This window comes from Phyllopteryx taeniolatus, chromosome 9 (assembly GCF_024500385.1).
Source record: "Phyllopteryx taeniolatus isolate TA_2022b chromosome 9, UOR_Ptae_1.2, whole genome shotgun sequence".
NCBI classification, from domain to species: domain Eukaryota; kingdom Metazoa; phylum Chordata; class Actinopteri; order Syngnathiformes; family Syngnathidae; genus Phyllopteryx; species Phyllopteryx taeniolatus.
In genome coordinates this window covers 10171077-10189864 of record NC_084510.1, presented here as the reverse complement: position 1 = coordinate 10189864, position 18788 = coordinate 10171077, and the positions used below count along the sequence as shown (strand labels likewise).

General features: G+C 44.1%; 1 protein-coding gene across 3 annotated transcripts in view; it reads left to right on the top strand.

Moving 5' to 3' along the window:
* tafa4b (TAFA chemokine like family member 4b) overlaps window positions 1-18788 on the top strand; it is a 56628-nt gene that overhangs the window by 32518 nt on the left and 5322 nt on the right. The gene's annotated exons all lie outside the window — the stretch shown is intronic.

The following is an 18788-nucleotide window of genomic DNA, read 5'->3' as shown; positions in this document are numbered from 1 at the left end:
ACTTGCATTATTGATGCAGCAGAAACAGGAGCAAATGGCAGCAGGTGCTATTACCGGCTGCAGCCTGGCGAGAATCATTACTGTGAATCAAACTTTTTTTTCAAAATAACTCTATTATAGTTTATTTTTCCTAGTAATCAAAAAGCCCTCATGTTGACTTTATAATACAACTAGTGACAGCGCTGTGTGATAAAGTAAGTGCAGCAAACCCTGAAGCCAAACCAAACCAAACCCGGAAAACAGGTTAGCAAATTTCCTGTTTATGCTGCGCTAACGAGCATAACTACGGGTCGATGACATGATTGTTTGAAAGTGAACCTGCTAAAATGTTGTACTCTTCATGTCTGCTGTCTTCGGACAAACGTTAAATACATGTATATCATTTTATACAAATATGATATTATACATAAACACGAGCAAATCCTGTACTTCAGATATTGTCATCTTTGGTGGCTCTGTGGTGACATCTTGTGTTAAATAAAATACGCTGTAGTAGTGAGGATAAGCGGTACAGAAAATGGATGGGTGGATGTTTAAAGTTCCTACGGGTGCTTTGTCCCAGTCCTATTCTGCCATTTACCTGTGCCGGGAGAAAGTGCTTACACGTCTTTTGCTGAATGGACAAGTTTGACATTAGAGGCTGACACGGGGGTGGATGTAGACTCCTGCTCACTTCTACTCCTACAGAGGTTGATCCTGCACTCCTTCCCAATTCCGAGTGTTTAAAAATGTATTCCGCCAAATCCCAAGTGTTTAAAAAAAATAAAAAATCCCGCTTAATCCCGCGTTTTTGAAAAAGATATCACTCCCACAGAGATTGATTCCAATCCCGGGCCAAAATTTTACCGACTCCCACTTGGATTTTCTGGCAGTCTTGATGCCTTTGGCACCATGCTGCCTGTGAGAGGTCAGTTGTGGTACTACACCAGAGTTGCGGCTTGGAGGAGGAGAGTCGCCATTGATAGTGGACACATTATTATGTGTGTGGTGTCGTAAAAGAGCAGTAGGAGCACACATGGTGATATTTTTTCCTCATCATGTGTAGGGTTTCTCACATAAAAAAAAAAAACTGGGTAAGATTGGTAAAGCATGAAGTCGATAACAGTCAGAAAGTCAGTCAGACAGTCAGCAAGAGATGTCAAGAGGTAGGTACATTTAGCAATATTCTGCAGGAAAAACACTGCTTGTGTGATGGAAGAAAGTACAGTAAACCCAAGTTTATCGCAGGGGATATGTTCCAAAGCCACCCGCAACAGGTGAAAATCGGTGAGCTAGAGAGAACATTGAAAAAAAACTCTTTATCGTTTTCCCCGCCCACATTCTATAAACAAGTAGCGGAGGAGCACAGACTTTAAGATGGTGTCTCTGACTGGTGTAGAGATGTGTGAGCCCTACTGTGTTACGCTCTGTTTTACTGCCATGGCAGTGCAGTGCCAATTGACCCTGCCAAGTTTAGTTAGGTACACAATGTCACTAAGGAATACCTTCGTTGAAGTTTGAGTTTGTGATCACATGCTTTTTAGATCTGCTTTCCTCACTAAAAGTGGAGTTTGGTGACACACTTGTCCTGTGTATATTAGCAGTGGTTTTCATATTCTTCTCCTATTCCTTATCATGACAGTGGAATATAGAGATGACATGTAACCCCACTATATACAATGCTCAACACAAATGTGTGTATCCATTTCTCAGTGAAGACAAGAACCATTTTCAGAATTTTGCTAAAAGTTAGACTTATCTATGGTTGAATTATTGTGGATTAAGATTTTCCTTTACAAAAATGTTGCTTGATTAGACTTTCAATGGTGTGACAATTTTTTGATACATTAACTGAATTTGATGTAAAAAAAAAAATTTGTTCATGTGTACACAGCACATTGGCAAATCTCATTTGAAATCATATATTTTGCAGTATAATATACAGTATCATTAGATACCGGTATTCATTCTGAAAGGAAACAAACAAATATGAGCGTTCATCCAAAGAATTCCATACTGAATCGGTCGTGGCCCGTGTTAACAACGTCTGCTACCGGCTCCGTTAATTTACAGGGCGCCAGTGGAAATTCAGCTACTGTGGGTCGAAGACGACGTAGCGGTGGAAAGCAGCTTCTTAGACAGAAAGAGAAGAGGAAAGCACAGTGTCTATAACTGAATGTGGGGACTTTGAATGTTGGGACAATGACAGTAAAAGCTTGGGAGTTGGTTGACATGATGATTAGGAGAAAGGTTGATATATTGTGTGTCCAGGAGACCAGGCGGAAAGGCATTATCAAAAGAGTATTTGATGAGGCTGAAACGTGAAATTGAGGTTCTTATGTATAATGTGATTAGTGGCTATGGCCCACAGGTAGAATGTGACCGAGAGATGAAAGAAAAATTCTGGAAGGAGCTCGATAAAGTAGTTCTGAGCACCCAGACAGAGAGAGTCATGATTGGTGCAGATTGTAATGGACATGTTGGTGAAGGAAATAGGGGTGATGAAGAAGTGATGGGTAAGTACGGCATCCAGGAAAGGCACTTGGAGGGACAGATGGTGGTGGACTTTGCAAAAAAGGATGCAAATGGCTGTAGTGAACACTTTTTTCCAGAAGAGGCACGAACATAGGGTGACCTACAAGAGCGGAGGTAGAAGCACGCAGGTGGATTACATCTTGTGCAGACGATGTAATCTGAAGGAGGTTACCGACTGTAAGGTATTGGTAGGGGAGAGTGTGGCAAGACAGCATAGGATGGTGGTGTGTAAAATGACTCTGGTGGTGGGGAGGAAGATTAGGAAGACAAAGGCAGAGCAGAGAACCATGTGGTGGAAGCTGAGACAGGACGAGTGCAGCTTTTCGGGAAGAGGTGAGACAGGCTCTCGGTGGACAGGAGGAGCTTCCAGAAGACTGGACCACTGCAGCCAAGGTGATCAGAGAGGCAGGCAGGAGAGTACTTGGTGTATCTTCTGGCAGGAAAGGAGAGAAGGAGACTTGGTGGTGGAAGTTCACAGTACAGGAAATCATACAAGGAAAAAGGTTAGCTAAGAAGAAGTGGGACACTGAAAGGACCGAGGAGAGGCGAAAGGAATACATTGAGATGCGACATAGGGCAAATGTAGAGGTGGCAAAGGCCAAACAAGAGGCATATGATGACATGTATGCCAGGTTGGACACTAAAGAAGGAGAAAAGGATCTATACAGGTTGGCCAGACAGAGGGATAGAGATGGGAAGGATGTGCAGCAGGTTAGGGTGATTAAGGATAGAGATGGAAATATGTTGACTGGTGCCAGTAGTGTGCTAGATAGATGGAAAGAATACTTCGAGGATTTGATGAGTGAGGCAGGCAGGAGAGTACTTGGTGTGTCTTCTGGTAGGAAACTGGAGTAGGAGACTTAGTGGAGCAACCTTAAAGTACATGAAATCATACAAGGAAAGAGCTTAGCTAAGAAGAAGTGGGACACTGAGAGAACTAAGGAGAGGAGAAAAGAATATGTGGAGATGTGATGTCGGGCATTAGGATGAGGAAAATGAAAGAGAAGGAAGAGTAGAATAGGCAAGTGTGATGGAGCAGGAAGTAGCACTGATTAGTAAGGGGGAATTTAGAAAGGCACTAAAGAGGATGAAAAATGGAAAGGCAGTTGGTCCTGATGACATACCCGCGGAGGTATGGAAGCATCTAGGAGAGGTGGCTGTGGGGTTTTTGACCAGCTTGTTCAACAGAATTCTATCGGTTGAGAGGATGCCTGAGGAATGGGGGGAAAGTGTGCTGGTGCTCATTTTTAAGAACAAATGTGATTTGCAGGGCTGTGGGAACTTTAGAGGAATAAAGTTGACACAATGAAGTTATGGGAAAGACAGATACATTATTTCCCCTTTGGATGTTAATGGAAAAGTACAGAGAAGGTCAGAAGGAGCTACATTGTGTCTTTGTAGACGGAGAAAAAGCCTATGATGGACTACCCAGAGAGGAAATGTGTTACGGCATGCGGAAGTCTGGAGTGGCAGATAAGTATTTTAGAATAATACAGGACATGTATGAGGGCAGCAGAACAGTGCTGGGGTGTGCTGTAGGTGTGACAGAGGAGTTTATGGTGTCGGTAGGACTGAATAAGCCCTGAGCCCCTTCCTGTTTGCAGTGGTGGTGGATAGGCTGACAGATGAGGTTAGACTGGAATGACTGTGGACCATGAAGTTCGCAGATGACGTTGTGATCTGCAGTGAAAGCAGGGAGCCGGTGGAGGAACAGTTAGAACGATGGAGGCATGGACTATAAAGGAGAGAAATGAAGACTAACCAAATTAAGACAGAGTATATGTGCATGAATGAGAGAGGTGAAGGGGGAAAAGTGATTCTACAGGGAGACGAGATAGCGAGGGTGGAGGACTTTAAAAACTTGGGGTCAACAGTCCAGGGCAATCCTGAGTGTGTTAAGGGAGTGAAGAAACAGGTCCAAGCAGGTTGGAATGGGTGGAGAAGGTGTCAGGTGTGTTATCTGACAGAGGAGTCTGCTAGGATGAAGGGCAAAGTTTATAAAACAGTGGTGAGGCCAGCCATGAGGTACGGATTAGAGACAGTGGCACTGAAATGATGAAGATTTTTGAGGTTCGCTCTCGGAGTGACCAGAAGCTCGGTCATCCGGGAGGGGCTCAGAGTAGAGCCGCTGCTTCTCCGCATTGAGAGGAGCCAGATGATGTGGCTCAGGCATCTGCCTCCCTGGCGAAGTGTTTTGGGCACGTCCCTCCGGTAAGAGGCCCGGGGGAAAGACCCAGAACGTGCCAAAGGGACTATGTCTCCTGGCTCGCAGAAGAAGATGGTTGGATGGATGCATGTTTTCGGAATGTAGGAAGAGGCTGGAGTACTGCAAGAAAGCCCACACGAGCTGACGGGGGTCAACATGCAAACCCTAACCCTACCACTAGTCCATTGTAACACCTGCCAGGTACTCTGTACTTTTCCATCAACACCCAAAAGGTAAATAATGTGTCTGTGTTACTCTTTGTAGGCATGAAACCATACTGTTGCTCGCAAATACTCTCTTCTGTCCTGAGTCTAGTCTCCAGGTTATCATGCCATTACTTCATTTTGTGGTGTCTGTCTTGCTCCAACTCTAACATGACTGAATCAAAATTATGTTTATGGCAAGAATGTTTGTTACACAAACAAAGAATTTACCTTGGCATGTTAGTACAAAAAAACAACACAGTCATTTCATCTATCCATTCTCTGTATCGCTTATCCTCACTCGGATCATTGGTGTGCTGAAGCCAATCCCAGCTGACTTTGAGCGAGAGGAGAAGTGCACCCTGAAATGATGGCCAGCCAATACAAATATAGACAAGCAAGCATTCACACTTACGGACAATTTAGAGTCTTCAATGAACCTAACATGCCTGTTTTTGGAATGTGGGAGGAAACCGGAGTACCCGCAGAAAACCCATACAGGCACAGGGAGAACATGCAAACTCCACACAGGAAGGCCACAGCTCGGATTTTGAACCCGCGACTTCTGAACTGTGATGCGGATGTGCTAGCTACATGTCCGGTGTTCCGACCCACACAGAAATTCCATTTAACGACAAAAAGTAAAGGATGTACTGAAAGAAGTGAAGCATAATAATAATCAATAACAATGAAACACTATGTGCATTAAACATCTGAGTTAAATACAATGTGCAAAGTAAAAATTGAATTTATTTATTTTAGTAGCATACAGTTACTATTCAACACATATTCAGTGGTTTCAGTCATTTAAGACATCTACAGTAAATAACTGTTGTGGCACGTCTGCTTGCAGTTGTTTACCAAAGTGTCTGATCTACTCTAGGTCATGTTTTGGTCACTCTGCTCGTTTCCCCTCGTGTGAGTGCTTAAGTGTAGCTTTGTAATCTATTTCTTGCTGGGTTTCACTCCACCCTTGCGTATTCTTATAGTGCACACATGGTCCCTCTATGTTACTAAATCATAATAGAAACAACAGTGGACCGATCTTCAATTACCCCAGGATCCCTGTGCTGTCCAGTTACGATGCCTGAGGGTTTTAGATAGACTGCTTGTTTTATGTCCTGTATATCTGTGTCTGCATGTGTATATGTTCGTGTGTTTGTGTGTGTGTGAAAGTGCATCATATTTCTTTTAAATAGTAATGACCTGGTGGCAAGGGCCCACAACTGATCCTTTTTTCCCACACAAGCATCGACAGTTCGAACGACACACACACACACACGCACAAGCCTGCGTTGGCCCATTGAGTGAAGCCCTTTGTAAAGTATTAATGGACAAACACTCAGGACATCCGCACCCTAGTGCAGATGACTGTTATGCCTTACACAAGTCCTCATCCAACTAGGGAATAACCATTCATTTAATTTGTTACTTTATGAATAAACGAAACCATTCTATTGTATTCTCTATCTTGTGATAATAAGGGTTACAGGTCACTGAAATCCCATTCAACTTGTAAAACAAATGAAAATCCAATGACATGTTCCATTTATCATGTTGTTGTTTGAAGCAAGAGCAAACTGTCTGACCTTAAATCACTTACACATGCTCAGATGAGTAATTCACTTTTAAATATTCACATCAAGCACTTCATGCCGAAATAAAGCAAGCTTATTTGTACTGAGGCAGCACAGTAAGATGACTGGTTCATGTCTGCCTCATAAGTTTGAATCTCGGCTGAGGCTCTCCTGTATGCAACAATGGAGTTTGCATATTTTTTCTCCTGGTCATCTTGCCCGGTCTCAACTGGGATAGGCTCCAGCTCAACTGTGACAAATGGAGGGATGGATGTTGATACAGAGAGCATACAGTACATACAGTACTGTATGTGCGTCACAGATGAGAAGGAGAACAACATGTATCCTCCTATGTTAACTGATTCACGTTGCACACATAACAGCTTCAACAAGAATGGTACAGACCTTAGCCAAGGTTGAACACAAACTGCTTTGTATAATTTTCCTTCTCAAACAGATGTTGACTTTATGTGTAGGTGAACGCAAAGGCACTTGTGCAATGTGTTGTTGAATATTGATTTCAACTTGTACTGATGGGCCACGACTGTTCAGCTGTACTTTATTCTTGCATACCAGGATGAAGACAGAAATGACAACATGGATCTTCGCTTCACTTGTCTTTTGTGATTGTCGATGCTTTCCCTTCGTTGAGTCACAGGGCAGCCAATTTAATGAAGCAATGAACATTGAATCAAACCAGTGACAGACTCAGTGGCCACTCCCTCATAGTTACTGAATGAATTAAAGGCCAGATGAGAATACATTGTTATTTAGTCCAAATACGTATACAGTAATCCCTCATTTATTGTGAGGGTTAGGTTCCGGACCTCATCCGCAAATGGTGACACTGTAATGAAATCCATTGTTCTCTGCAAAATTACTATTATTACAACGATTATTACAGTATACCTCAAACATTTAGTTCACTTCAGCTTTGCCAAGCAGTATTTTAAAGGGTTAAAATGTGTTTTGACAAGTTCCATAATAAATCTGAAATTTTCCTGTGATTTTACATTAACAGTAATATATTTTAATGTTACTGCTACTATTTTATGTAGTATACCATATAGATCTAAACTAAACTTACTACCCAGCTCTCACAAAAAAAGTAAACTGGGATTGTTGTCTACCTGTCACGACTCGGTGCTTAACTCTGTCATGAACGGAACAGAGGATAGGACCCAAAAATGCACGACTCCAAAACAAATTGACAGTTTCCAAAAAGAGAGGTTTAATAGACGGGCATAGGTCGGTACACAGGCAGGCAATCCAAGAGAGGCAACAGTATCCAAAAACATGAGGCAAAGAGACAAGGTCGATAATCGGAACAGGGTCAAGTCTTACTGTGAATCTATGACGTGGAAACAAGGAATGCTGGAACGCGACGACAAGGTACAACGAACTGGCAACGAGAGGAAATGAGACACGAGGTTATATACAAGGGGTAATTAGGGTGAACGAGGCACAGGTGATGAAGATGCTCACATGAGCAGGTGTGTGTGAAACAGGGGGGGAAGACAAAACCCGGAACACACACATATGACAGTACCCCCCCCTTAACGGCCGGCCCCAGACGGCCCTGGGGCCCCTGGATGCGCAACGTGGAAGTCCCGAATGAGCGAATCATCCACGATAAACGCAGACGGTACCCAGGAACGCTCCTCAGGCCCATAGCCCTCCCAGTCCACCAGATATTGAAATCCCCTGCCCCTCCGACGAGATGACAACAGCCGCTTCACAGAGAAGACAGGGCCCCCATCCACAAACCGGGGGGGAGGAGGGGGCCTGGAAGGCGGGACCAGAGGGGACTCCCGGGCTGGCTTGAGTAGGCTGACGTGAAAAGTAGGGTGGACCCGCATAGACCTTGGGAGGCTCAGCTTCACGGTGACAGGGTTGATGATTTTTGTGATGGGGAAGGGCCCAACGAACCTGGGAGCGAGCTTCTTGGACTCCACCCGGAGTGGAATATGTTTGGTCGAAAGCCAAACTCGCTGACCCACTTTGTAGTTCGGGGCCGGTGTCCTCCGACGGTCAGCAGCGGCTTTGTAGGACCGTCCCTGGCGCAGCAGCATCTGGCGGGCTCGCTCCCAGGTCCTCCTGCAGCGTCTCACCAAGGTTAATGCCGCTGGAACTGTGGATTCTGAGGCTATGGCAGGAAACAGAGATGGTTGGTAACCATGCACAACGTGAAAAGGCGATAGACCAGTGGATGCAGAGGGGAGGGAATTGTGGGAGAATTCGACCCAAACCAGTTTCTGAGACCAGGATCGCGGCTCCTGTGAAGCGAGACATCGGAGCCCCGTCTCCAGGTCCTGGTTCAGCCTCTCTGTTTGGCCGTTGGTCTCAGGATGAAACCCGGATGACAGACTGACGGTAGCACCTATGAGTTTACAAAACTCTTTCCAAAATTGCGAAATGAATTGGGGACCCCTATCAGACACCACATTCTTGGGGAAACCATGGAACTTAAAAACCTGATTAATCATTAGCTCGGCAGTGTCTTTAGCTGAGGGGAGTTTTGGAAGTGCAATGAAGTGCGCCATCTTAGAGAACCTGTCAACAACTGTAAGAATGGTGGTATTGCCTTTAGAGGCCGGTAATCCTGTAACAAAGTCTACGGAAATGTCTGACCAAGGACGTTGTGGTATTGGCAGGGGTCGCAACTCCCCAGAAGGACGTTGACGAGAGGCCTTGTTAGCAGCACATACCTGGCAAGCATTGACGTAATCGCTAACATCCCTCCTAACATTAGGCCACCAAAAGCGCTGTTCGACCACTGATAGCGTCTTGGCAATGCCTGGGTGACATACCGTTCGGTTCGTGTGAGCCCAGTGGATGACTTTTCCCCTTAAGGTCGGAACCACATAAAGCCTGTTCTCGGGGCAATCTTCAGGGCTAGGAGTGTCTTTCAGAGCCCCTTCAACCGCAGTCTCAATGTCCCAAACAAAAGCGGAAATGAAGCATGACTTAGGCAAAATAGTCCTAGGGTCGGACAAAGAACTCTCCTCGGAGAAAATGCGTGACAAAGCATCTGGCTTACCATTTTTAGAACCCGGTCGGTATGATAGCGTAAAATTAAATCTAGAGAAGAAAAGAGCCCATCTAGCCTGCCTCGCATTTAATCTTTTGGCAGTTTTAATATATTCAAGGTTCTTGTGATCTGTCCATACTAAAAACGGAGTATGTGCCCCCTCTAGCCAGTGCCTCCACTCCATCAAAGCCACCTTGACTGCCAACAGTTCACGGTCACCAATGTCATAATTTCTTTCAGCTGGGGTCAATTTTTTGGAGAGAAACGCACAAGGATGTAACTTATCATCCTTGAGAGACTTCTGGGAGAGCACTGCTCCTATTCCGGCATCAGACGCATCGACTTCTACCACAAACTGCTGTTTGAGATCTGGCAAAGTAAGGATGGGAGCGGAGGTAAAGCTCGACTTAAGTTTTTGAAAAGCTGCATGACAAAGCGGGTTCCATACAAAAGGTTTGTGTGGCGAGGTAAGATCATGCAAAGGAGAGGCTATAGAACTGAAATTCCTGATGAATTTCCTGTAGAAGTTTGCGAACCCTAAGAACCTTTGTACATCTTTGCGTGACGTGGGAGTAGGCCAATTAATAACGGCATCGACTTTGCAAGGGTCCATCTTGACTTCACCTTGAGCCAGGACGAAACCCAGAAAAGAAACGGACGCCTGGTGGAACTCACATTTCTCAGCCTTGACATAGAGTTGATTCTGCAGTAACTGCTGCAAAACAGAGCGGACATGAATAATGTGAGTCTCCTCATCCGGGGAGAATATCAGAATATCATCTAAATAAACAAAAACATAAACATTCAACATGTCGCGCAGGACATCGTTGACAAGGTTCTGGAAAACAGCTGGAGCGTTAGTAAGCCCAAAAGGCATTACCAAATATTCATAATGTCCCGTTGGTGTGTTGAATGCTGTTTTCCATTCATCCCCCTCCCTTATCCTGACTAGATGATATGCATTTCTTAAGTCCAGTTTTGTGAAAATCTTGGCTCCCTCCAGGAACTCAAAGGCGGTGGAGATGAGAGGAAGAGGGTACCTGTTTTTTACCGTGATCTCATTGAGACCCCGGTAATCGATACAGGGTCGCAGGGTCTTGTCTTTCTTGTCCACGAAGAAAAATCCTGCTCCCGCAGGGGATGAAGATGGGCGAATGATCCCGGCTGCCAGTGATTCTTCTACGTATTCCTTCATGGCCTTGTGTTCCGGCCCTGAAAGAGAGAACAACCTCCCTCGTGGGGGTGTGGTTCCAGGCAGCAAGTCAATAGCACAGTCATAAGGTCTGTGGGGTGGAAGGGATTTGGCCTTGGACTTGGAAAAAACATCTTTAATATCCTGATAACAGGTGGGCACTTGAGATAAATCAGGATCCGCAGATGGGGTCTGTGGAGTGTCCTTAGAAACATGACCCTGAACATCACGTGGCGGCTTGAAACAGTTCCGGGCGCAATTGCTGCCCCATGACATAACCTGCCCAGAGGACCAGTCAATGTGGGGGTTATGTAATTTCAGCCATGGGTTCCCTAAGATAACGTCATGATTCATGGCGTCAAAAACATGAAAACTAATACGTTCCGAGTGAGAATCAGGGAATGTCAATGTGAGTGTTTGGGTGCGGTGAGTGATCTTGCCCATAAAACTGCCGTCTGCAGCATAGGTGTTGCGGTGGCGTTTTATTCCAAAGGTTCTAAGGTGCATACGTCTAACAAGGATGGAGTTGAGTAAATTTGCATCAGAACCAGAGTCAATTAAAACAGGTGTATGAATTTCTTGATCAGGAGAGCATAGTGTCACTTTAGGAAGAACCCGTGTAGGGTCTTCCTTAATGAAATTCAGACTCACCTCTCCCGTGCCCTGGCTACCGGCACCGGCAACTTTGACGTGACAGTTGCTCACGGAATGACCCAACTGACCGCAGTAGAAGCACCGCCCTTCCCTCAGCCGGCGTTGACGTTCCTCAGGGGAGAGACGGAACCTGCCCAGTTGCATGGGCTCATCCGTGGTGACGCTAGCCAGTGGATTGAGACTGGCAGCAGGGAATCTGCCTTGGTTTGGCTTGTCACCGAGGCTCGTCCTCCAAGTGCGCGGTGAAGCATCCCTCCGCCGAACTCCATCCAGCTCGCGATCCAAAAGCCTTCTGTCGATCTTGAGGGCGAGAGCGATGAGAGTGTCCAAGTCGGTTGGCAGGTCTAGCGGGACTAAATGATCCTTGACGGCGGGGGACAGTCCTTGAAAAAAGGCATCGAGTAGCGCCCGATTATTCCAATGAGTCTCAGCTGCTAGAATGCGAAACTCAATCGCGTAATCTGACACCCTGCGCTTGCCTTGTTGTAAGGTGACAAGGGAGCGAGCTGCCTCACGATCAGGAGTGGAAAATTGAAAAATTTGCTCCATAGTCTTGACGAAAAAAGCCCATGAATGACACGCGGCGGAATTGCGGCTCCATTCAGCAGTAGCCCACGCCTCCGCACGACCAGTCAGGTGGGAAATGACGAATGCGATCTTTGCCCGCTCGGTGGGGAAGGCGGTTGCCTGTAGTTCAAAGTGGAGTTCGCACTGCGTGATGAACGGCTTAATGTTCCCAGATTCTCCAGAGAACCTCTCCGGTCGAGAGAGCTGTGGGCAGACAGCAGCGGAGGTGGCAGGTGGCTGCATGGTGACTACTTCACACGGAAATACCGTGGCAGTACTGGGTGTGGTGCCAACTGGTTCCTTCTCTTGAAAAAATTTCAAAAGAAGTTCAAACTGCGAGGCCACCTGTCTCATCATATTGTCCTGATTCCTTGACAGTCCCTCGAGATGAAGGTGGAGGGCGGCAATCTGCTCATCCTGCTTCGCGAGGCGTTGACCCTGCGCTTGAAGGGCTTTGCGCACCGGGTCTGAGTCTGCTGGGTCCATGTTCTGGCCAGTTCGTTCTGTCATGAACGGAACAGAGGATAGGACCCAAAAATGCACGACTCCAAAACAAATTGACAGTTTCCAAAAAGAGAGGTTTAATAGACGGGCATAGGTCGGTACACAGGCAGGCAATCCAAGAGAGGCAACAGTATCCAAAAACATGAGGCAAAGAGACAAGGTCGATAATCGGAACAGGGTCAAGTCTTACTGTGAATCTATGACGTGGAAACAAGGAATGCTGGAACGCGACGACAAGGTACAACGAACTGGCAACGAGAGGAAATGAGACACGAGGTTATATACAAGGGGTAATTAGGGTGAACGAGGCACAGGTGATGAAGATGCTCACATGAGCAGGTGTGTGTGAAACAGGGGGGGAAGACAAAACCCGGAACACACACATATGACAAACTCTTTATAGTGCTCAAATTGGAAGATGAAAAAAAAGAGAAACATTTTAACTGCACAGTGGAGTGCATCAAGACAACTTTTCATTTGGTTACTTAAAAAAACATATATATATTATTGTATTTTCATTGTATTTATACAATACAGGTATCAGTGTTACATTACGTTCATTCAATAAAAGTATGAGTATTTTCTTATTGGCTGGGAAAAATAATGTACCAAGGGTTACCAAATTTGGTTGCATGCCCTACAATGTATTTTCAGAATGTATGGATACCTGGTTTAATCCTATTTGAACACTAGGTCGTTAAATAAAAGGTTTGAAAGAAAAATAAATCACAAATCAATGCAAATTGCGCAAATCAACATACAACTATTTCGGTGCCTCTGGACTTCGGTTAAAACTTTACACTGCTTGGCTCGGCCCTCTTTCGAATGTGGATGCACTCCTCACTTTGTCCACATGATGTCACAAACATTACAATCAAAATGCCAGCAGAACTGCTGCAATAAATGAACTGTTTGGAAATTACACACACGCAACCATTCACACACAAAATAAATAAATAAATATGAAAATAAATCATTCTCTGATTGACATGTTGGCATCAGTAGAGGGAGGCATGACGCTTGAGGCAGCCTCATGGCCTAAAACGTCTCCGGGCCTCATTGAGAGAACCTTGGAGATATTTGAGGAGAAAACTATACTCGCACCCTTGAGCTTCCTCAACACCTGCACCCTTAACAAAGCAGTGCATGGTTGATTAGCGCAGCTCATTCCGCGCTGTTTTAGAGCCACCTTCACAGCAAAAAATATCACAATGAGGTGATGAGGTGTGAGCTTTTTTTAATTGGCACATACAGTATATTGTAGCTAAACATGAGGCAGTTGGAGAAAAAGGGCTGGAGTTTCAGATTTCGGTCTACAGTGATGCCAAAAAAGAAGCCAACACTGTATTATATATAGGCTATATTTGTCTTTAAAAAAATCCTCTCATTATTCTGGCATTTAGCAAACATAAATAATTTTGGTAATCCTAATTCACCTAAAACAGGCAGAATTCAGTTTGGTTTCAAACAGCCAGGGAAAAAAAGTCCGTCTTTTTATACAGTTAAGGTTAAAAACATTGGCACCCCTGGTTTTTGAGCATGACTGTGTATGTACCAAGTGTTACAGTGTTTGAATCAGCGTTGAATTTGAGGAAGCGACCAATAGCTCAGGATATCTTTGGAGGTGGTCAATGTCAACATACGAGGATGACAGCACTAAAAAAGAAATCCTCTCTTCAAACATGGGCATATACCGTGCCCTTTCCACATGGAGAACAACACTAAATGGGGCTCGTATGATTGATACATCATACTGTACAGTAAACATCTTAAGTTAACACTGCCTCGGGATGGTAATCCAAAAAAACAGTTCCCAGTAGTTTGACTCCTAGGATTCGCTTACCGATTTCGGTTACGTCATAAATGATCGAGGATGTCTGTGCTCTATATAATGTAGTAAGACATAAAACCCTGTACCATACTATAAATCCCTCTATTGTTTATATCGTTATTTTAGACTTCCCTCTTTGCTACTGAGGGAATCCTGTAGTTTATTTTCCTCTAAGTAATGTGCTTGTGCCAAGCGGAGAGGGGCCATCACCGCCCGATCGCTGCGGATTGCATACACGCGCATCTGTGTATGGTCGACTGGCAGCCACGCCGGCGAAGCGACCGGCTGCTTGAGCCATGGACAATGGAGTCAGGGTGTGTTCAAAGTGGGGATGATCAACGTGTCCTGCAATTAGTTCTCGGAGCTAGCTTTGTTCTTCATCGACGCCCGAGCCAAGCGATTCACTGTTAGGAGTTGTCACAGTTTGATAGGGCCGTCGCTGGCTGGGCCACCTCTTTCCTTACCGTCGGGTTCAGTCGCTGTAATATTCTTAACAATCAGTCTTGTATTTCTTTTTTATTCACTTATTCACATCCATAAATATACCTGTATAGCCAGTAGCCACAAGACACTACTTTCTTCTTCGTTGATTATTTCTTTTTTGTATATGATCTACATCACTTATCTGTGTACTCTTTTTACACGGTGCCCGTAGTGTTCAGACTGAGACACCGCAGTCGGGTAAACCTTGGCCTCAGAACGAGCTCAAAAATGTGTGTTCCTAAAACTCAACCTCACAAATAGTTCATTCATTAGCGTTTTTACTGGTTAAATGGGAGGCATACAGTACTTAATGTTACTTAAAGCACTTTGTTATTGTATTGCTTTAATTCTTTGCACTTTTTATTGCATTCCTTGATACTGATATACAAAATATTTTGGATGGTATTTATTTGCCGGTGGATACAGCAAATGTAAACAACAAAAATTTCTCCAGCCATAATGACGCTTAACTTTCCCATGGAAAACAACAGTAAAAATGAAAAGGTAAAGGCAGAGACCCATCTCATAAAGGATCCTCTATGTTTAATAAATGTGACACAGTATATTTAATGCTCTACAGTTTGACCTGGAGGGTGCTTAATGAGAACACTTCAGGTTATCGCCATTTAAAATTTCACAGATTTTGCGCAATTATAATGCAACGAGTTAAAATGCCACATTCATAACAGCTTATTTCACTTTTACATATACATTAGTTTAAGTGATTACATTTACTTGTTGAATGAGTAATGTAATTTATGGTGTGGTGGTATAGTTTTCTGACTTCGGAGCAGGCTGCATGGGTTAAGTTCCCACTCAGTGAAGTTGTGAATGTGAGTGTGAGTGCTCATCTGTCTCTATGTGCTCTGAGATGGACTGTCGACCGATCCAGAGCGTAGTCCGCCTTTCACGCAACCCGTGACCCTAAACAGGATAAGCGTATAAAAAATACATGGACGTTATGATGCGTCACAGGGATATGTCATGTGTTGAGACAATGCTACCAAAATTATATAGAAAGATATTGGAAGAATATTACCTCATACACAGAAGGTTAGATTGAAACAAAAATAAAAGGATTCCTTACTGAGTGAATTAAAAACATGAGGTTACTTATCTCAGCTTAGCATAAAGATAGGAGATGAAAGGAGAAAAATCTATTTTGATTCAGGCAGGCACAAGACAAGAGTCTTATCAGTAGTTATAATGAAAAAAAATAAGTGCGAAAACAAGTGCTGCCATTTGATAGTGAAACCAGTAATCATCTGACTCCTCATTCTACACATCCCCTGCTAATTCCCTGAGGTGAAGATCTCAGAATTAACTGCTGCCCACTGCTTCTCTAATCTCTTTAACATCGATCTGATGAGGCCTGTGTCTGATCTAATCATGACATCACAGGCTGAGCTCTGAAGCTCGTTTGTTTTTGGCTTTGATGGGCAGCCATTGGCGTGTCAGGCTGGCCGCGCCTACCCACGACACGTTAACGACAAGTTGCAAGGAAATAATAGCGCTCACAGGCCATTAGCTCTAAATAACACTCAAAGCACCATCATCAGCACCATAATGGAGACATTAACAAGCATTACACAGCCATTGGTTTTTAGAACCGTTAACTGCCGCTGAGCTCATGCATCATAACAGCCTGTTAAAACGTTTAAACGTCTTTGTAATACACGTAGCTGTGACTTTTATAGGGACATGTAAACTTCATGTGGCTTTTCTTTTCTTTTTTCTGTGGGCTTCCTATCTTCATCACTGCAATTCTGTACCCAGACTCTCGAACAGCTTGAAACCACACTTGCTTTATTTTCAGTTTGACTCCTTTCTTTGAGAACTATCCTGAAAAACAATTGCTCATTACCATGTTTGTCTTCTTAATTTTCCACATTCCTCATTTGCCACTAAATATGTTTTTGGTGAACACAAGTATTAAGCTAAATCTGTCAGCCTTTTCTCCCAATAGAAATAGTTAGTTCCATGGGCAAACTGTCGCCTCACCATCATAAAACTGTAATGTAATGTAAAAGGGAACGTTTTAAGTAACAATCCAGCCAGTCCCAAGTAGCTCATCAAAGCTGAGACACAGACGTGTGGTTTCTCACCCGGACGCTAAATTAATTAACTTCCACCCCCAGCCAGCCTGAAGAGTCTCACCAACAAAGAGTTATTTTTCCCGCTGTTTTCAGTGACATTTGTTCCTTCCGTCTGGGACAATGGATGGAGTGCTTGCGGCGGAGGTAGTGGAAAGCTACTGCAACCCCGGATTAACTAATCACAATCTTCACTGGATTTGAATGTTATACCATATTTTAAGAACTTTGCATGAAGTCCATCAGTGTTACCATCGCAATAGCGCCACTAGTGATTGTAGTTCTGCAAATTTGAATGTCTGATGTCAAATCTGTTTGTCAATTGAACCGGATGAGATGTTTCACCCCACACCACACAAATGCCACATTGCAAATATTACAGTGTTCTCAACAACCACATACAATTGAAACATTTGTTACAGGGATTAAAGAGGATGTGCGCGTGACAATGCAAGGCTGGAAAATGGTCTCGTTATCTTAAATCCAATAATTAATATTTTATAACACTGGTTTTAAACCACAAAATAATCCTAAAATGGAAAAGTAATGGGTGGGGGGCGGCGGGGGACCACCCCCTTGGCGGCTGGCCATAAAGGCCGGAGCCCCTTTGTTGAGCGCGGGCTCTCGTTCGAGCAACTTGTCGAAGACTGGCTCAGCCAGGACGCCACACCTCGCACCACGAGGTGACAAGGACACATCGGACTCTTCTCCGCCGGAGGACATCCTGCCAGCGCTCCGAGCTACCCTTTTGGGTGCCTGGGCAAAATCCGTGGGCAATGAAGCGGGCACCACCCGTCCTCTCCGAACGTCTTGCAAACAGCGCCATACGGGCTCCGGCCGTCCTGCCTGGGAACGTTTTGTTTTTACTCCTCTTCTTTTTTCTTCATTCCTCCTTACCCACCAAATCCACCTGTTCCCCGTGCGGACCGGACCAGCCAAAAATTCGGGAGATCGACCAGCCTGCCTAAATTGTCTTCCACGCACGTAAATCCAATTTGCGGTCTACTAAAAGTACAGATTAGTGCATATTTGGGTTTAATTTAACGAGAACAAGAAACCCAGCCCTCTGCATTGCCAATACACACTCTTTCCACCCTCATATCACAAATTAGTCTCCTTTGCCAATATTTGTCTGGCCTTTGTGTTTTCTTTCCTGCATTGTTCCCTTGTAGGTTCCCATGTTAGATCTTATTAAATTTTCTATAAAAATTCACTACCTGTATCATTTGTGTGTGGTTATCGAGAACTCTTATCCAATTCGTGTAGCAACCTTCAGATTACGAGACTGATAAAAGGTTTGTCGTCCCTTTCTCCTAAATTTCATACATATAAAAAGTGACATGGTGCCCCTTTACAAGACAAAATAGCTTGATTTATAACGCTGAAACTTAAAATTACACTAAACCGGAACGCAGGCATTGCTTCCGGCTTATTTTTTTCTCCTAAATTAATTACGTTTTTATTTAACCCATATACGCTACAAACGTAAATTAAATACTATATAATAAAATGATATAAGGTGAAACTACTCACCCTTTGAAGATGCCTGACAGACACAAAGGATTGGGAACAGGAATGTGTTTTGACTATAAGAACACATATTAAGCAATCTGGTTCTTTCGTCGGTACGTACTGCTTAGGTCAACTTGGCATCTGCCTGGTAAAAGACATTTTTATAATAGATATTTAATTAACTACTGAGCCGCCAGACTCTTTCCTATGTATAGGCATTCTAGCACAGAAAATGTAATTGTAATATGTCAACATTGTGGCATAAATATGTAAAAATAAGTCAATCACTGTTTATACTAAAATGTAAATCATAAATCATTCCCAACTTGACGAATGCATGATACCTTCTAGCTCCCCATGACTCTGAGCGAGATAAACATAATATATGATCGAAAGATGCACTGTAAAGTGCTTATTTGAA